The 20,734-nt window shown below is 40.8% G+C and overlaps 1 long non-coding RNA gene across 1 annotated transcript; it reads right to left on the reverse strand.

Annotated features, from left to right (window-relative positions):
• Positions 1–801: 801 nt before the first annotated feature.
• Positions 802–18,897, reverse strand: LOC139613483 (uncharacterized). Its single transcript, XR_011686762.1, has 3 exons — positions 18,501–18,897; positions 2,336–2,450; positions 802–1,780 (listed from the first exon to the last, which is right to left on the reverse strand). It is a non-coding gene; the product is annotated as an uncharacterized lncRNA (long non-coding RNA).
• Positions 18,898–20,734: the final 1,837 nt, after the last annotated feature.

The raw sequence follows: 20,734 nt of genomic DNA on the forward strand, positions 1-20,734 counted from the left end.
GAAGCTCATGGCAAGACTGGTAGGTAAACAGTTGTTAATGCTAACACTGGCTATAGAGCAATAGTAAAACTTAAAATAGCTCATTTAACCTCTAATGGTGGAGCTGCTTCGCAAATCTTAAAGGTATAATTTAGGAACATTTACTTATTCAGTTTCTTGATGCTGTCCTGTTAGGTGGGTCAACACTCAAGTCTGTACGCTAAATACAAAGCTTTTGCCAGCACCTGGTTTGATTAGCTTATCTTAAAGACTGGAAACAGCTAGCCTGGCTTGTGTCAGTGAAGTGTGAAAATTACAAAAAGGTTATGTGGCAGACTATATTTTGGGCACGGTGACTCCCTGGAGTCTCCAACTAGCCAAGAAAATGTCCAAAAACCCACAACTTTGCAACTTTAATCTCTGTATGTCTTAAACAAATAAAATGAAACATGTTAATTAGTGAACTCCAAACATGCTGGTAGGTTCAATTCCATTTTGTGCTGACAGATAGTGTCATAAGAACTTTCCCCAGAACGCCTGAAGTTGCAAATTCATCACGTTTCATTAGTGGTTGTATATTGATGTTTACAATAAACCAAAGAATCTTCCAAGGTGCATGCCGCTTCCTATTTTGAATTTGCTATCGAGTCAGAAATGTTATGAGAATTTGCAGCTTATTACTGGAGTCACGTTCCTCCCAGAACTACAGTGTGCAGTTTTACTGAGAAGGCTATATGGTTTTGGTGAAAGCAGCCTCACACAGAGCATGGTAAACATGTAATCACACTAACATGTCAACTCCCATGCTGAAGGAGTTGACATACTAACTGCTACCAGCTGTGAGCTCCATGCAGAAAACCTTTCTGACATTTTCACGTGAGATGGCGTCAGTGATCGACCACACAACTCAGGCAACACTCACAATAATGTTGTTTTTTGTAGTGTTTGAATGTTGCAACATGTCACATACGTTTGTAGTGCACACTCTGCGCTTGTGCTTGTGATATTTTGCAACCAATTCTACTAACATTTCCTCTACTGTAAGAGCTATATACCATCTCAGTGGGCTCAGCTTTAAATCTTTGTGGCCACCAAGCTCTTTCTTGATCAGATTTTATTAAAGCCATACACTCTGGGAGGCATGGTGACATTTTTCATTAAAGTGGCCACAACTCTTCATGGGAAAATAAGGAAGGAAAGCTGAGAGCAGTGAAATCAAGAGTTCATTTTATTCTTCCAGAGGGTCAGCGTTAGAGCAGAGCTGTTATTGCGCTACACCCTGCTGGGACTTGAAAGAACATCTTGGTCTTAATCCCACATATTTCACTCATTAACCCGCTCACTAACCAGAGCACCCTGCCCATGAGTGGCTTCAAAATTTCGTCTTAGACTGACTTCAGTTGAAATTACACTTCATACTGCACCCACAGGGCCTTCAGGCTCAAGACTCCAAATCAAACATCCTCCCACTGCCTTTTTCTCACATTTCTGCTTTACCCTATCTTCCCATAAAATTACATAAATAAATAAAATAAGATTCTGGAAGCAAATAAAACAAAAAAGAAGGCATAAGGCATCTCTCCAATATCCCTCCCTGTCAACTTCATTGATGAAGAGGAGGTGTAGGGGCTGGAGTTAGGGTTTTGGGAAAAGCTGAGTCTTCTTCTCGAGTGCCAGGACTGAAATGTTTCTTTGAGCTGCATCAGTGATCACATTCCTGCCTCGATCTCCTCATGGTTGGAAGATGTCCACCTGTCCCTGCGGGTGATTTATACTCCAGTATGGGGTTGGTCTGAGGAGGCTGGAAAAGTCAGGGGCAGGGTAATGGAAGGAGACAGAGGAGGAAAGAAAAGAAGAAGAGAGAAAATGCAAGCAAGAGAAGAGGAGGTGAAAATGAGGCTTAAAGAGAAATGAGAACAGTCTGATTACAGGGTACCTGTGTGGCTGTCAAGGAGGCAGATTTTTCCTGGATCATGTCAGACAAACCCAAGCACGCCATTGTGGTGTTCAATGTAAATACACAGTATATTATGATAAGCTGTTGAGTAGGTGGAAACGGGGAGGGATACATAGTTGATAACCAGGGAAGGTCTGTCTGCAGGTGGGAAAGGATGAAACAAGCAGTGAAGGGGTGTGTGTGTGTGTGTGTGTGTGTGTGTGTGTGTGAGAGAGAGAGAGAGAGAGAGAGATGGAAGGGGGGGTGGGGAGATTCAAACAAGATAGCACTCGTTCACAAAGCTTGCTGCCAGTGTATAGCCAGCCGATATGCTCTACACAGGTTTCATAGGAACAAAAGCTAACTACAGTCTTTAACCTAGATTAATATTTGCAGTGCGTCTCGAGAGAGTCGTCTCACCCACTCATTTTCCAAAGGTTGCCACACAGAGCTTTTGTTGGTGATCTGAACCGTGGGGAGGCTGTGTGAATGAACGGTGCATGGAAACCTCTGATGAAAGGCTAGGTTTGGCCGGCTAAAACACACCACAAAGAAAAGAAAATAAAGACAACAGATGCTTAAGTTGTTTCCACTGCAGACAAACTCAACATTTTCAAAGGGTAAACACAACACAATCCATTTATAGAAAAGCAGCGATTATTTTTTCCTCAAGAAAAGCAATAATTTGATGATTGACCTGGAGGAATCATAATTAAAACTTTGTTTTCATTGTACAACATCTGAGGGAAAAAGAAAACACCACCCACATCTCCCACACATGACTCATCTGTACTCTGAACAATGAAATAAATATCCTCGGAGGGCACCCTGAGAGAATTAACGTCATTCTTTCTTAAATCAAAAACATATGGAGATATCAAAACTGTAAACACATGTAGCTTTACATCAAATGACAATTAGACAGTGAAGAAAAAGCAAAGAAGAGAGGTTTTCATCAAACTTGTCAAGGCAAAACACTTTGGCATTCACAGACTGCTCATTAAAACTTCCATAGCAAACCTGTGGATGGATTTAGTCTAGGTCTGCACCTTCAGGTTAGTCTCCACACCCTCCTTCCAGTGCATGAAAACACATGTCTCTGTCTTCAGCCCCTATGCCCCCCCATAAAAAAAGCACTGCTGAGGCATCTGCCAGCAGTAGCTTCTTTATGGGACAGATGGGATTCTAGTGCAGGGAGCTTGTTTTGTGATCATAAGTCTGATCTCCTTCCTTCTGTGATTTCCACTCCCCCTGCATGTATAAATAATAAATCACATGCACATAGAAACACACGAGCACATATGTATAGAGATGTAAAAGCACATGACTGACTCAGTATGATTCTTGCTGTAACGGTAGTGTTCGATACATCTACATCCCCACGTACAGAGTTGCTTCACCCAAGTTACAAAAATCATTTGGTAACTATGGCCATGCAGACAGTTATTCTTTGGTCGGGAGTATCAAAGTTTGATTGCGGTGTTCACAGGAATGAAAATTCACCAGTAACATCTCTTTCCACCCACAGTGTCATCATAAAGATTTGGTCACACCAGGAGTAGCACAGCGAAATTCATTCGTACATCCTTGCGAAAATATTTGAAGCTTGGTGACACACACTCATAGGTGTAGTTGGCGATCTATGCAAGCTAGCTGCTAAAATGCTATTGAGCCAGAACATGCTAGCGCTAGTCAACTACAATATTTCTCAGAGCTTCCTTATATTTTTTCTGTGCTGTGCTGTTTACTATAATCATTTTGTTCTAGAAACTGTACATTATTTGCTAACAAAGAGCCAAAGTCCTGACATCACATCATAACACATCACATCCTCTGCTGTACTAGCTTCTGAAACTCAATGCAATCTGTCATTTAGTTGTTTTTTTTCATCAGTCTTTGTGGAAAAATGAAGTGTGTTCCTGGGGTTTGCTTTCCATATTCTGAAATAAATCAGTATCCACTGCTACCCTTGCTATTAGAAATTGAAACCCTTGTGATTTTAGCAATGCTAAACTATTAGGCCACTTTGTGGGCACTTAAAACTACAGCTCCCATATAATAAAATAAAAAGTGTTGCAGCACGGGTGCTTACATCACTGTACAACAGTTTAATCCATTTCCATAATTCTTTATCTTTCTATTTGTAATCTCTAAAGTCTAAAAGGCTCTACAGAGTTCAATCCCCACTGTCCCACTGTTGTTACAGATGTGTGAGTTAACCTCAACCCCTCATCCAGGAATGTCTAGGGCTTATGGGAAATGGTGTATGTTAAAGGCCACTAAAGACATAAATATTGAACAAACAATATTATAACATACTGTTCAGGGAGGGTGTGTTGTGAGCCTGTGTTTTTTGTTGCCAAATGTCAGTGGGATTTGAATGACACACTTTGGCTCTCTATAAGCTCACACTGCTGTTCAAAAACAGGGTACACATTTGTACCATTGACTCCTGTCTCCTAACTGTCTGCAAACCATTCCTCCTTTGTGGAGCAGTTTCTCCTACACAGGTGGTGAAATTGACTGCGTCTTTATTTTGGACTCTGGCTCTCAGTTGCACTGTCACAACATCTTGCTGTTGGTCAACACTGTGGCATTTTCCCTGGAATGAATTGGTTTGACTGATCTTCTTGGTAATCCACACTTGGAATAGTTTTCCGTTGAAGTACTAAAAACTGTTCACAGTGTGTTCTGCAGATTATCCACACTAGTGGGGACATTGTTTTTGACAAGACATATTGCTTGAATTGATTTTTTAAAAATACTGTACAGTACATTGTATTATCCAATATGTAAGCTTTTGGAAACATGCCAAGAAAAGGGAGTGATACCTCACTTCCGGCACACCCATGCAGTCCTGAATAAAAAGGAGACTGAGGGAGAGGTCTGTTTGGTATTAGGCGGGAAGCCTGGGACAGGAAATGGTCCGTGGTTGTACAGAGGGGGATCGTCCACAGAGCAGGCAGTGGTCCCACCACCACGGCTACAATAAGGCCCTACTGTTCACCCTCGCCCCTGGTCCACTCTCTGTCACTTGACACAGAAGGGCTGACAGAGATTAACCGAGTGGAGGAGGAACTGAGCTGTTGCAAAAGTTGAAAAGAAGTTGAGGGGTGAGATTACATAAACATCTCAACACCTCCTTGCCTCCTCAGTTACATAGTTTCCCTCTTTCCCTACCTCCGCCCCAGCTCTTTCTCCTCAGTTTGTGACAGTCAGTTGCCAAAAGATGTGAAGATCCAAGCACATTAGCTGAAGTTCTCAAATTCATCCGCTTATCATATTGATGATCTGATGGTGTTAAGATAGATGCTATTAAATTAAATCAGAAGTGTGAGGTTTCATTTATTTGGAGAAATCATTTTTTGCAAAATAGGATACGGCGTTTCACTGTCATAACAGAATGTTGCAGTGCATATTGAAATGGATCATTTCTGAAAATCTGCAGTCTTCTGCTCTTTGTTATTATTTGCTTGTGGAGCTGAAAATGTGGGAATGCAACATTCTTTCATTGCACAAAGCATTGTCTGTTGGTCGGTTGGTCCACCACTTTGGTCCAGATTTAAATATTTCAACAACTACTGGGCAGACTGCCATGAAGTTTTGTACATTCATAGTCCCCAGAGGAAAAAGCCTACCCATGTCGGTGATCCCCTGACCTTGTTTCCAACACCACCACGTGATTGGCATTTGTGGTCTTCAATGAGATGTCTCAACAACTGTTGTATGGGTTACAGTCCAGTTTGGTGCAGACATTCGTGACCTTTGCCCTAATATCAGGTCAGAATTTCAGTTTGTCCAATAGTTTGGTTTATGACCAAACACCTTTGAAATGTTCATGCTAACATGCTAAAATGAAATATGAAATTGATATATAATAATAATAATAATAATAATAATAATAATGAAAAGTAATTCACAAGAGTAAAAATAAGTAGTTTCATGCAATAACTGAAGGTATATGAGGATTTACATTTAAAACCCAGGATACTGTTTTGAAAATATAGAGCATATCTTATGTTACATTTACAGTTACTATTGGCAGAAAAGCATTGCAAGAATTAGCAAATTATTTTGCATGCCTTTTGAATATTTTTTTTATTCTGAAACCACTGTCTAGACAGTGATCACATTTACTTCATCACAATTGCTAAAGGTCAAAAACAAGTTTTGAACAACTTTTGTTACTGCAGAGTGGCTCTAGACTCAGAGTTTTTCTGAATGTGACAAAAATGCAACACAAACATTCACTTAATAAAACATTACATAAGTTGATTGAAAGGAGTTCTGGCATACCACTTAAACAATGAAGTGCACATCTGTAAAACTTTACAAAGAGTGTGCAGGAGGCCATAACTGAAACAGCTCTTTTATAAACCCACAGTCCTTTGCATATTTAAGAATAGCTCTTTGTGTGCATGCAAGTATGTACTACGTGGAAACTATGTGAGCGACCAACTTCCTGCGACAGCCTTAAAGTGTTGGATATAGAGGATACAGTGGTAAAGCCCTGCAGCGAATTCCTCTATAAGCTCGGATTAGGACCCAAACAACAGGTTTATTAGAGCCAGTCACATTAATTCACTGTCAGCCTGCCTGTAGTGCAGAGACAGTCACATCCACTGAAGAGAAAACCGGTCAGCTGCAGGCCGAGATAATGAATAATTATTTCCACTTCTGTCCACTTTCGCCAGCAGCACCACTCCTAGCAACACCAAAAAATCCCCATCTGTTTACACATGAGTCATAATGATGGGCTCTCTTTTCAAGGGAACTGTAAAAGATTTTAAGTATATGCCCCAAAATAAGCATGAACAATGTCGCACTGTGTTTATGGCTTCCTTCGTGAAATTTGCTGAGGCTTGATTGGTGATGTTGGTTCACTAAAACACTAGTTTCTACTGTATTTTGAGATGGAGAGTGAAAATGGTGAAACTCCAATTCTATTCGCTATATGGTTTCACTTGAAGATAAAAACCAACATTTTTTTTTCACACTTTATAACAATGAACCATTATGCCAAAAAGAGATCTCCACTAAATTGTATCTTTGTGTGTCTGGTAGATGTCCAAGCTGACAAATATCCTCCTTGTTGAGGCTTACGAAAGTGGCTAGTGGTGATGACGTAGAGTAGTAAAAAGTATTCAGAACTTGTTTTGCAGAACTATAGTTTTTTGACATTTCATATGACACATGATGCTTTTCAGTAGCTCTAATGGATGTCACTAAAATGAAAAGTTGAGCTGCAAAGGCAGGAAAATTGCAGCCAACACGTTTCAAAGATTACAGCTGTTGTTACAGAACATCAGAGAATATTATGTGGCATAACCACGGCCACTAACACTTACAGAGTATCAAATTTGAGGCTGACACTAAAAACAGCAAGAGTAGTGATTATGGTTTGATAAAGGCATCAGTCCCAGACCAGGCTGGAGCCAGTTTGCTTGTCTGTTCTACACACACACATACACAGATAGACTGAGAGACAAAGAGGAAAAGAGAGAGCAGCTGTTGACTGTCAAAATGACAATGTTGTGTTTTGGCCGCAATGTTCAGGATATTCTGCTTCTTTTGCCACAACTAGCCGTCTGTAACCCTGCACCCACCCTTGATCTGGCCTCCAGCCCCGCAATGGCTCCTCGTTGATCTCCTGCATTTCAGAACAGACACTTTCCAAACACTTTGACACATGATCTCTGAAAAAAAATAGAAACACAATGATAGATGAACCAGTGAAACAACTGGCCAAGCAACAAAAACAGGGACAAAAAGAAAAATGGACCGGAGTTCAGATTCTTGATAGCTTTTGGCATTGTGTGTTCTTCGTGGAAGATCAGATCGCACAGGGAGTTTTTCATTAGCCTGACATACATGCAAATTTGTCTTCTAAGAATAACATGAACAGTATGTCGACATGTTCACGGAATCCTCTACTCAGGAGGGGACAATGACCCCAATTCCCCCACATGGAAAACTGCCTGAGGCATCAGCGTTCAGCAAAATAAAATAAATAATAATTAAAAACTAAATAATGCATCTTCACCCTTTACAAGCCCCCAGCCTCCCATCCTTGCTGATGCCCAGGAACCAGAACACTGTTGAGCACTACACAAACTGCAGTGAAGGTGCCTCAGGGCTTTTCAGAGGCACCAATTTGGTTTACACATAAACAATTTGGGGCGACTTACAAGACTGCAATTGCAGCCTGTTTTGAATAATTAACTGTTTCAGGTCTGCAAAGGACATGGAGAAAAACTTTAGAAAAACAAAAGTTTCAAGAAAGTAAAATTTAAACACTTCAATGTTTTCATGGATAGAATGACAGCCGTTTATTTTCCAGTATTGCTTTTACAGGACAAGAGGTTTTAATATGCCCTGTAAGAAGCTTTACTTCTTCAGGGCAGACTGGGTGCTACAGTGACTCAGTATCAGAAAAAATTACTAGCCAGTCCAATTGGGCCAGGGCTAGCTGGTTAGCATGGTAACTTCAGGGGAAGAAAAGAAGTGTTAGACATAGAAGCAAAAAAAGAGGGTTGCTTTCCATTGCTAGAGACAGCTCTTGGCGAGTAAAAGAGTGAAGTTTGATGCTGAACTCATGATGTTTCTTCTAGACTGGTAAGTAAACAGCTGTTAATGCTAACACTGGCTATGTAACAATAGCAAAAACTTACATGCATCTACTTTAAATGGTTTAAAAGTTATTGGACTGTGGAACGTGTTTCACCAATTTATTACAAATGAGGTGTGAATAAATTTTTTACGCATCTCACACAAACATTTACACAAAATGAAGCAGTAAATCCAAACATTGTAGCTGCATATTGCACCATTAAGTTTCCTGAGCCATTTCTAACTTTTGTCTTTATGATCTTATGATTTTTTTATGGACTGTATTTGGACATGTTGCAACTTAAATATGCAAACTACTCAGTAATATACATACTATCAATACGTCTAATCCAACTCAAACTCAGATTTATTAACAGCATTACGTACCCCTTGTTTCAGTTTAACTGAAATGCCATCAGTATGCATCATAAATCAGTGCTTATTTGTCAGGTGATAAAACACAACTTCTGGTTCACTTCCTGTTAATTAGACTTAATCTATCAGCAGCAAATATTTGCAACATGAAGCCAGTTCCTACTGCATTACAGTATCATATGGTATCATATTGGATGATACAACAGCTTTATACAGTATTAGGTTTCTGTTACTGTAGCTATTCTATGTCCAACATTTCACTTATTTTAAAGAATGCAGGATTTTTGGTAACAAGTCATACTATTCGTATTTCCTACTTTGTTAAACACAACCTTCAAAGGGTTTTGTATTTTATGGGGCCCCGCCTGAAGAGCAGGGTTAGTTAGGGTTAGGGGGTTAGGGTTAGTTAACAAGTTGTCTGAGAAAGAATTGTTTGGTTTTGTTCAATAGTCACTTGTTTAAGAGCAATACCGTTCCTCAAGGCTCTGGCCTGAGGGTATCTAAGCATGTCATGAATTCATTCTGGGTAAGGTGTGTGAAGCTGTGATGGTCTCATGATGATACAGAACAAATTGCATAAACAGACTTTTAATGACTGACTCTGTTTTTCTTGTAATAAGAAAGGGACTTTCTTTTCTATGTACACAAAGAGGTCAATCAGTTCATCACAAAAGGTAAAACGATGGCAATGACATTTTAAACGTGTCACTATGAAAACAGACAATATTTCTACCCTCATTTGTTCTGCCAGTCTCTCCCTCTGGCCAATAGTTGCCTTCCTGGAAGTCACCCTGCCAATCAGGTGCCAAATAAATCCACACAGCCCCTTCCCCTACAAGCCAGAGCCTCCATGATATACATCTTTGTACCACACTTTTCCCAAAGGATGCCCAGCCTCACAGTCATCCCCGTTATAAAAACAGCTACTCCTATCCCTGTATGCACTATATATACACACACACACAATGATAGATAGACTTTTTTAAATTGTGCTTGAACTATCCCACAGACATGAACTAAAAATACAAGCCTCCACTTGTATTCATGGCCCCTGAAAACAAGTTGAAATGAAACATCTAGCAGAAATGTGGAGCAGGCCAGCTTTTTGCTGTAAACCACAAGCATTTGTACAGCCTTGGGTGCACGGCGTTCTCAAACACCAGCGCATAATGACATAGAAACTGGCATCAATAAGATGTCAACAAACAATCTGTTTCCATTCATGCATTTTCCACAGTTAAGGGTCTAACGCTAACTATGAATATGAAAATACCAAACACACACAAACACTCACACCAGGCTGTACGGTGCACACATGCTTTTATAGAACAAAGATGGGTAGAAAAACTGCAAATAAGGGCAAATATGGGCATGAATTTGTGTCTGCATGATGCAGGCCAGAGCCATTAGATGCTGTCTTTTTTTTCTCCCTCTCATTAAGGTGGAGCCTGGAGGAGTGTGCTGGAGGAGTGTAATTGAGATAATAACACGGTTGCGCACACAGCTGCTGATGGGGGCCGCGGAGCTGAGCCAGGTTGGAAGTCAACACTGCTGAGAGTCAGAAGGGTGCAGGTTTCCTTGACAGCACATTCTGAGGACAGGACCCAACAGGCCAGGAGACAGGAAAGAGAGAGAGCAGATGTTAAAGGAGGATGAAGTGGTGCCTCTGAAAAAGTCCATTTTTGTATTTGTATAAAGAAAAACTAATTAGTATCAAGTACTCACTGCCTGCAGGCTATATGTTGGTTCAGAAAGTCTGTAGCTTGCTCCTTTGCAGCAGTAGGCAGCATGGTTTCACAACAATTGCTATGTTTTCTGATTATGACCCAGAATCACAGCAAAAGTATGTTAAAACCTCCATCAAAACTTTCTGCAGCATAATTCTCTTTTCAGCCGTTCATTCTTATCCATCCTCTTCAGCATGTTCTGGGCACTCATAGTTTCTCTGCAATACACCAAATGCACTGCTTTCATGTCATGCTGTTGACTCTCCACAGTTCCAAAGGTTTGCTGTGCATACGTATACAACATACTAACCATTAATGAGAAGTGGATTATGCTGCTCAATGTTTTAACAGGTAAAATTTCATGTTAACTGAATAGTTTGTTCTATGTGTTCATTTGATCACCAAGTCATTGAATCGGGCAAAGCAGGCCATTTGCAAGTTTTCTCTGCCGCCAAATGTGGTTTCTTGTCAGGAGTGGGTGGTGGTGATTGTCACTTTACAAAAGCTTCAGCTGTTGATGACTTTATAACACAAAAAGTTATAATACGGCCTCTGAGCATCGCTACATCTTAAGGGCAGAATGGAGGGTACAGTGAGTCACTATGGGAAAGTGACATAATGGGCCAGGGCTAACTGGTTAGCATGCTAACTTCAGTGGAAGAAAAAAAGATATGATAGAGTTAACATTGGTGTTGCTGAGACAGCTCTTGGCAAGTAAAAGAATGAGGTTTGATGCTGAACTCGCAATGTTTCGTCTAGACTGTAAACAGCTGTTAATGCTAACACTAGCTATGTAGCAATAGCAAAACTTACAAAAAGCAGATGTAGTCATTTTAAGTTATGAGACTTGAACGCAAAATAAGTTCTGAATGTCATAAATAGACAATGTTATGTTAGGGTTGGGGCCCTTATTGTAAAGTATACTGAGTAAATGACAAAAGATGAATTGTTAAACTTTTCATCAAATCACCAGAGCTGCCTTTCAAGCCTGCAGGCCGCGTATTTGATATGCATAAGATTTTTGTGTATTAAAAGGATAGATAGGGGACAATTCCGTTGAGTGTAGAGTGGAAAAAGCCAGCATATGTGCACATGCACTCAAGCACACCGCCATCACAATCTTGCATACACACAGACACCCACCAACAACACGATAATTACAGCAATCCACACCCACATCAGTCAGTACACACCGCTCACTTTTTTTTGCCACACTGAATCACTCTGGCATCCACTTCCTGTTTGCCCCCACCCCAGAAGCTTAAGCCCCATGTAATCGTTCAACACCAGTGCACTTCCTCTCCTCTGTCCCTCCATCCTGTCGTCCCCCTCTGCTGGGAACTGTTGACTCATGGTTGACTAAATCAACAGTTTCGGGTTAGAGGCATCCATCTGTGGACTGTGGTCACTGCTGTGGCCTGCTGGTCATTTACCTCTTTACCGGAACAAACCCCTGCAGTTATAGTCACACACTGACACTTGTGATAACAAGCTGAGCTGCTTTTCAACTGGAAAACAAGCACTTTGACACCATTGCACAGTCGGTGGAGCAAGAATGGTGTCAAAAAGTGAATGAACAGCTTGTAATTGTGCCAGAACAAGTTTGTCACAAGTTCTGTTTTCAAGACCTGAGGGTTTTGGGGGAAGCAGATGTCCTCTCATGCTCACATCTCTGGCCTGCAGATATGTGTGACCTTCCTTTCTTTGAACAGAAATAAAAGAACAGCAGGAAATTTGTTTGGTTGCAACAAGACACTGGCTGCATGTTAGAGCACGTGGGCTCTCAAAGATTTTCATCTGTCAGCATCTTGTCTTGCATCTCATCAAGTCAACATGAAAAGTGCTTAATGATTTATTCTTCCAAAAGTGGAGTTGGAGCAAGACCTGACATGTACGGGACAAATCTCATCTTTTTGTGCACAGCCAACCCATATCAAAGCACCCTCTTACTGTTTGATATCTCTTCCTTCAGGGGCAGCCGAGAATATATTACCTTCATTCAAAATGTAGAGCTCCTGAGTCCATGAGCCATTTGTTCTTAGCATGACAGCTGCAGTTGGTGGCACAGAGAGGTCACAGTAAGATAATATATTTATGGGGGCTACCCGGTGTAGAGGCTCAAATTTGAATCTAGGTGCTTTATGAAACGTACAAATTGCTCAGAGTAAAGCTCTGAGAATGTAAATCTCTGCAGACAAAGCACTGCATGAACAGCATGAACAAAAACACGCCCTGACATTCTCTGCTGAGTGCTTTTCACAGCCATTATTTTTGACACAGCACACACACTGCATCAACACCAGAGTTCAGGAAGTGTAGTGAGTGAACCCTGCTCGTATGAAAGCGTGTGCACGTGGGAGTGTATGTGCGCTTATGAATGCATTGGGTGTGCATGGATACGTGTGCGTGCGTGCAGCATTGCCTTTTTTCAGCTCTCCCATGGCAGGGGAATGCAAAAACACGACTCCCTTGGAGTGGAAACCATCTGCCTCACTTGTCATCAGCTTGTGCAGTGTCAGGGTGTTTACACTGAGGCTGCATGCTAAGTAAAAAAAAAAAAAAAAAAAAAAAAAGGGACAAGACCCCAGAGTTTATGCAGCCACAACAGCATAGTGTGATGCTTATCACTGACGAGATGAGTGACCTGCAATCTGGGAAACAGCCAAAATGCTTTGCTCACATGCAAAAGCTGCACAAAAGCTGTTGTGTCCTTTGGATGTTGTTGTTTGAAAAAAAAAAAAAAAAAAGCCAGTGAGCTTTGAAATATTATCTAGATAGTTGTTCGAGTGTTTAATTGTTGACCTTTTCCATTGGGCTGATGTGTAATAGATTAATGAAGGATGCTAAAATGCCTTCATGAAGTTTTCATCTTCACACCATCCACACTCGCTCCAAGGATATCTCATTTTTTGCTCCATTGGGTGAAACATAATAAACATCTCCTCCGAGAGAATGAAATTCCAGGGCTGCAGCTGTGGTGTCACTGCAGTGCAAGCAAGAAAAGACTGCATGATCCCCCTCCCCAAGACGGTTCACCTCTCTCACAGCAGATAGCCTCCTGCTGTCGCTTTTAGGTCAGACATCTGCTGGATCCAATCTGAGGAGCAGCAGCATTAACTGTAACGTGAGGACGCAGCCAGTGTATTGACAGGAAATTAAATGGATGGAGTGAAATGTGCCTCAGACGTCTAAAAGTAATAACTATACACAGAGCCTTCCTCTATATGGGTTCCAAATCAAACAGTTCCCTCTCATTAGGTTTCTACAATGAATGTTAATTAGATATAAAGACCTGTCATTTAATACAGTATGTGAGGATTTTTTTTTTTTTATTATTCCAGTTGCTTGTTCAGCTTTCCAATGTTTTCCTCGTGAGCTCAAAACTGTTCCTTACACGAATTAAAAATCAGTGTTGTGCTCTTATTGGTCTCCAGCAAATGCGTGTTTGCAGCATTCTTAGCTCAAGTTGACTCATCGTTGCCTCGTTTTCAGCATCCAGAAATAGCATCAGCGGCTGTGTTTGGTTGGACAGTACAGTACAGGGGGTAATGTTTAGCCTGGAGGCTCAGCCGGGCCAGACGTGTAATCTGGAGAGCTTGACTGCTGAGTTCACCCCAGGACGTAGGGAAGGAGAAAATAAACTATTACAAGCTCACAAAGTATTCACTGGAAGCTATGGGGAAGTTTGTGTGTGCGTGTGTTCATGCGTGTGTGAGACTGAGAGAGACGATGAATGCGAGTGTGTAGTGGGAACAATAAACGCAGCTTGAAGCCTTGAACTCTAAACCACACATTGTTGTGCAGGTTTTACTCCACATTGGAGCATAAACATGGCTGACACCTTGTCAAAGTTGAAAAAAAGTCTTCTGACTTGCCACCACACCTTTCGCTCTGTGAATATAAACACGCTGAACGAGGGATTTAAGCAGATAAAAAACCATATTAGCACTACTAGCACCTGGACACATACAAAACTACACACTCAGCTACAAACTGTTCATCTGAACTTCAGGAAAAAAAAAAAAGGTTTGAGATGTTGCTGGTTCCTCACACACTTCCTCACTCTGTAATTGAACCTTCACCACTCTCCCTGGACGTTAAGCCCTCCTGGTCCTGCCCGACGTCTGAATCCCTGCTGCTGCTCCTGATGGACCAGGTGTTTGGAATAAAAGTCTCTTAACCTGCTGCTGAGGTGGCGAGTGTGTAGACGATGGATGAGTGGGATCAGCTAGTACCTAATAAATAACAGTCAAGGCCCTCTTAAAGCCTGCTTTACAGTGCGGGGATTCATTTACAACAAGAACACTGAGGCAAAAATTTAATCTGGGCTTTGTTGCAAAGTATTCCCCCAGATGAAAAAGAAATTATTATTATGGGAGGCCAGGTCTCAGCATGACTGTGTGGAGAGACATTTCAGTGTCTGTTTCATCGCTACTTTCTACTGCTTTATGGATAAAGACAAAAAAAGGCAAATTATATTTGTTTAGCGCCTTTGAGAAGCAAGGCATCCAAAGTGTTTGACATAAAAAGAAACACAAATTGTTATGAAAAGACTCATGAACAAGATTTTAAAAGAGTAAAATAAACTAGAAGACAAAAAGTAGCTGAAATAGATTGAAACAGATTGAATTAGGAAAACAGAAATTACAGTACAAACAGAAACGTTTGAGGTCTTGACATCTTGATTTAAAAGAACTGAGAGCTGGAACAGACCTCGAGTTGTCTGAGTTTGTTCCAGACATGTGGAGCAGAGAAACCAAATTCTGCTTCTCCAGGTTTCGCTTTCACTCTGGGGATGGTAAACAAGCCTGTCCCAGATGATATGAGGGGTCCGGATGGTTCAGAAAGGAGCAGCAGGTCAGAAATCAGGACAAATGTTACTGCTATTTAAAATCCCCTCTTTGACACACAGGAAACCAAAGCAGAGATCTGATAATTTGAGTGATGTGTTCCTATGACTTGGTCTCTTGCAGCTGTTTTAGAGACCTGTCCAGACACCACTGCAGTAGTTGAGCCTAAGGCCTTTAAATGTTTATATAATGAAAAGGTGAAAGTCTGCTGTGACTGTCTGTTATTGTAATTGTTTCTTGCAGATGGACTCAGCTTAGCTCTGAGTCCATGACTACACCACTGGTTAATTATTCTTCTTTAGCTAAAAAATAAAAGTGGTTTGTTTCTTTTCTAATTTTAACTTGAGGAAGTGTTTGGGACATTCATCCAGTCAACTTACTCAGCGCCTGTATGGGACCATATGGTGACATTACATTATTAATTTTAACATAAATGTGATTGCATCCATATCAAGCACACACAAAAGGGCACTGAAAAGTTTAAAGTGTTCCCAGAGCTGTAATGGCTCTTTTCTGAATTCAATTAACACAGGAAGAGATGTTATCTGTGTAATATTCAGGCTTCTGAAACTGTTCCTTTATCCATGTTATTTCAGTGCACTTCACACAGAACACTCTGCGTCACTTCCAGAGAAAATAAAATGATATAGCTTTGCTGCCACATTTTTCAAATACATTCATTTTCTCAGGGGAAATGATAGCCTGTCAGGAATTTCAGCCACTGCTGGCTTTAAAAAGAGTGTAAAAAAAGGCAGGGCCCATTTAAAAAAAAAAAAAAAAAAAGGCTTGAAAAGGGCAAGTCTTCATTTTCAAAATCTAAACACAGCCAAAATACACACCCTGTGTGTTCAGTAATTCATGCTGTCATCTATTTCTGTCAAAATGTTAAATGATTTTCAAACATCAGAGACAGTGTGTGATTTTTATGAATACTACACAGCAGCACAGCTTGATGCATGTAAAGGAAGTATTAGCATAGCTGTGTGTTAACAGGGTGATAATTATATCATAAAGATAAATGGCTGTTAGCAACGCTTGGCAGAAAACATTATATTTTATTACATCTTTAGATAAAGCAGCCGCTTTACACAGAACATTAACATGCAATCAATAAACCACTGCCTCGAAAGTCGCTGACCTGTCCCTGAGTCCAGGCTGATCCGTAACTAACCAAACCTCCAAAGTGACCGAAAGCAACCACATGACTAAAAAAAACCAAACCAAACCAGCCGAGTAGGCAGAAGCACGTGCAGGTATCAGCGCACCTCCAAACATGGACATCATCTGTGCTGACGACAGGCCACTGGAGACTTCAGTCCTGTTTCCTAAATCCTGCTGCAAACTGTTACAGCTTCACACAAAAAACTGTAAAGTGAGCCAGCAGTCAGGATGGGAAGAATCCCAAACCAAACCTCTTGAGGAATTCACATCTGGGCCAGCTTGCAGCCAGAGTTTGGTCCAGACTTGTTTCTTCTCCATGGGTCCCTGGCACCGCTTGGGAAATCTTGGTTTAGTTTTAGTAAGTGGCACTCCACCCATGCCTCATCAGGGTCGAAGACAACCGCAAGAATTACATCCTATATGAATGTTTGTCACCCACTGTCTACTATAAGAACCACCGTGCACCCACTTTACTCTGACTGAGCGAGAATAGACCTGAGCAGTCAGTCAAGCATTACCCTGGGAAGCCCGTAATGACTACCTCCAGCTCTATTCGGTTTTCTGTGGGAAGAGTGATGGCTAAGAAAGAAACAGAAACAGTATGTAAAAAGAAAATATGAACTCTGTTACTGTTGTAGGTGGGTTGTTGTTTCCTGTTCTTGAAAGTTCCCCGTTTTTTTTTTCTCATGCAACAAGCTCAAAAAAAAAAAAGTGTGATGCACATGTTAGTGCACAAGTTCAAAATGCACTAGTTTGTAGTCTAAAATTTGAAAATAGACATTAAATTTGAATTTAGGGATGCTACCAAGTGTTATTGTGTTGCCAACAACCCGTGTATACTTTCAAAAACTTCTGACAGCTTTTCAAACTCATGCTGTAGAGTTTTGGATTTTTAGGTTTATTTTAGATGTGATCTTTAATATCCACTTCTTGTGCACTTTATTAGGAACACCTCAACACCTGCTTATTCATGCAATTATCCAACAGACAATCATGTGGCAGCAGTGCAATGCATAAAATCTTGCAGATACAGGTCAGGAGCTTCAGCTAATGCGAACAATCTGGAAAAATTTGATCTCAGTGACTATGAGCGTGGGATGATTGTTGATACAAGACAGGTTGGTTTGAGTATTTCCGAAACTGCCGATCTCACGAGGTTTTCACACACAACAGTATCACAATGATGCAAAGAACAAAAATCCAGTGAGCAGCAGCTCTGTGGATGGAAACACCTTGTTGATGAGAGGTCAGAGGAGAATGGCCAGACTGATTGGAGCTGACAGAAAGGCTACGTTGACTCAGATAATCACTCTTTACAGCTGTGGTGAGCAGAAAACCGTCTCAGAATGCACAACACATTGAACCTGGAGGAAAATGGGCAACAACTGAAGACCACATAAGGTCCTGTCAGCCAAGAACAGAAATCTGAATCCATAGACCCAACCTCCCTTATATCAACATTCAAGGCTACTGGTGGTGGTGGTGGAGGTGTAATGGGGTTGGGAATGTTTTCTTGGCACACTTTGGGCCCCTTAATACCAATCAATCATGGTTTGAATGCCACAGCCTATCTGAGTATTGTTACTGACCATGTGCGTCCATTTATGACCACAATTTCCTCAGTGACAAGGACCTCAGTGCTCATTGGCCTCCCCAGTCATTTAGCCACCAGTCACCAGACCTGAATCCATATAAGGATATAATGCTACATATGCTATTATTTTTATCATTGACAACAACCCATGAAAAGTAAAAAAAAACCCCCACCATTTTAGTCTTATGGACTCTTTCACTGAGTCATAACTCAATGGAATATGAACACATAGATATGATACACATATTTTTAGATTCGGTATGACTTACACTTCCCAGGGATATCATTATCTCCGATGTCCATTGCGATTGCACGTCCAAGTCCTCTTAGAAATCGTAGCAAAAACGCTCCTTGTAACTGCAGAACTTGCCTGAGATTTATCACATTTTAAATTTTCTTCAGTATCACAGTAATCCAGAGACAGTTGTTTGTACTTCCATGGATACAATGCGAACAGGAACTGCTACTAGCTAGTTCAGCATGCTTTTAATGGTGCCAGTACACCCAAAAGGTTGACAAATACATTTAAAAAGAATAAGAAAAAAAAGAAACACAGGACTTAAATGACAGCCAACATACTAAATACACCACATGGCAACACTTAACTTCCTGTTTGCAGACCCAAACCTTTATGGGAGCTGTAGTTCCAAAACTTAGAACATGATTATCCCCCATATCTAATTAATACAAATAATAACCACAAGAGTAACAAAATCAGTGAATATTTGAACCATCAATATTTTGTCAACATTAGAGTAGACAGGGGGGGGTGTTGGAGGGCCACAGCTGTCAGACTTTGAAAACCTCTGACCTTTAGGGTCTGTTAACTTACACTGAACAAAAACCTCTGTGGAGGAAATTCCAAGATAATGATACTTTGAGTATCAGTTGTTTTTAAAGACATTGTCTTCAAGCATCTTGATGATCTGCTATAAATAATGGTTCAATGGCAAAACCTTACATTCGGAAGGGATGTGTTTTATTGATTATTAATTTAGCTTTTCATTTGTACGAACAACAAACTGATATTTCATCTTTCAGAAGTAACAGTCTCGCTTTAAAACATTGTGTAAGTGCAGAGAAATTTTTATGCCATGTGGTGTGATCCTTATTTGTATATCCGTAAATTACAGAAATTAAATTATAAAGTCCTTCTTACTACAAACACTATGCTAAATGGAGGAGACATGCTCGCTCTTAACCCATCTGCTTCATCCTGTGCTTTGATGTGTGTCTTACTGATGGACTTCCAGAGATTAGGGACAAACTCTGAAGTCTGACTCTTTGATTGGAGAAAATATTTACAGCACACACAAAGAGAAGGAGATGTGTCTCGACCACCCACACCAAGACTGGCTTTTGAAGGGGCACTGAGAGGAAATCCAAGGGTTGTTTGCCACCAACAGACACAGGATGAAGGAGTGGGAGGAACTTGAGAAGAAGAGGAGGAGGACGTGAGAGTCAGAATTTATTCAGTGTTTTGGTAAATCTGGCATCTTTACTGGCAAAATGATGAGCACAAGGGCCTTGTGGTTTCTCGCTGGTGGGCTTAATTTTCCTCCACATTCTCATATGTCAAGTGAAATCACTTGATTTCTGTAAATGATTCAGCTGTTGAACGCCCACACAACTGATGCCAAAACTCAGTGTTTCATGTGCCGTCACACTATAATTGTCAGGTTTTGGTGTGAACTGCAGTGACGTGACAAGGTATTTTAAAGTGTTGAATCTGTTTAGCAGGCTTGAGATTGTGATGCAGGAGTGAAAAGAGCAGTTTATAAAGGTGCTGAAAGCAGTGGGTAAAAGTTAAATTACAAAGCCTGGGGAAAAAGCAGAGCCATGCTTTTTTCTTTTTAAAGAATGAAAGATCCTCTGTGCTCTGGTCAACAGCTGCATGTGTCTGTATGTGCCACAAATGCTGTTTTTTTTTTTTTGCACAGATTTTATTGTTTGCAGGAAAATGGGCCCCTAGAGCCGCATCATCTTGTTTAAGAGAGGATTCTCACATGATATTACATTTCACAGTCTATTCTATGGTGTGAATGAAGCATGAACAGAAACTTAAGGACAGGCAGAGGAAAAAAAAAACAACAGAAAGAAAGAAAGAAAGACTTGAACACAATAAAAACTTGATTTTATGTATGAAATAAGGCCAGTTTTGAATCTTCCAAAGGGTGATATCGATTTCATGCGTAGCTGTAAATTATGAAAGTCATAGACCTCATGTCTGATAAAACCGAATAGAAATATCACTCTGTACTCTTCCAGAAAAGTACAGTAAGTGATTTACTGTATGTTTCTCTACTGTTTATATCTGTATGTCTGAGAGAGAATGTGGCGTGAGCCCGAGCATCATCAGGGACGGAGAGGTGCAGACAGACAGCTGAGTTTTTCCACAGCATCAACATGAGCAGGCGTTGCTTCAGTTTTCTCTCTGCTGACTGTGCTGAGTGGGGACAGCTGAAAGAGGCGTAATCACTGGCGATGGACAACGGCTCTGTTC

Source organism: Trachinotus anak, unplaced genomic scaffold (genome assembly GCF_046630095.1).
Source record: "Trachinotus anak isolate AG129_WGS33_773 ecotype Australia unplaced genomic scaffold, CSIRO_AGI_Tana_v1 ptg000032l, whole genome shotgun sequence".
Taxonomy (NCBI): Eukaryota; Metazoa; Chordata; class Actinopteri; order Carangiformes; family Carangidae; genus Trachinotus; species Trachinotus anak.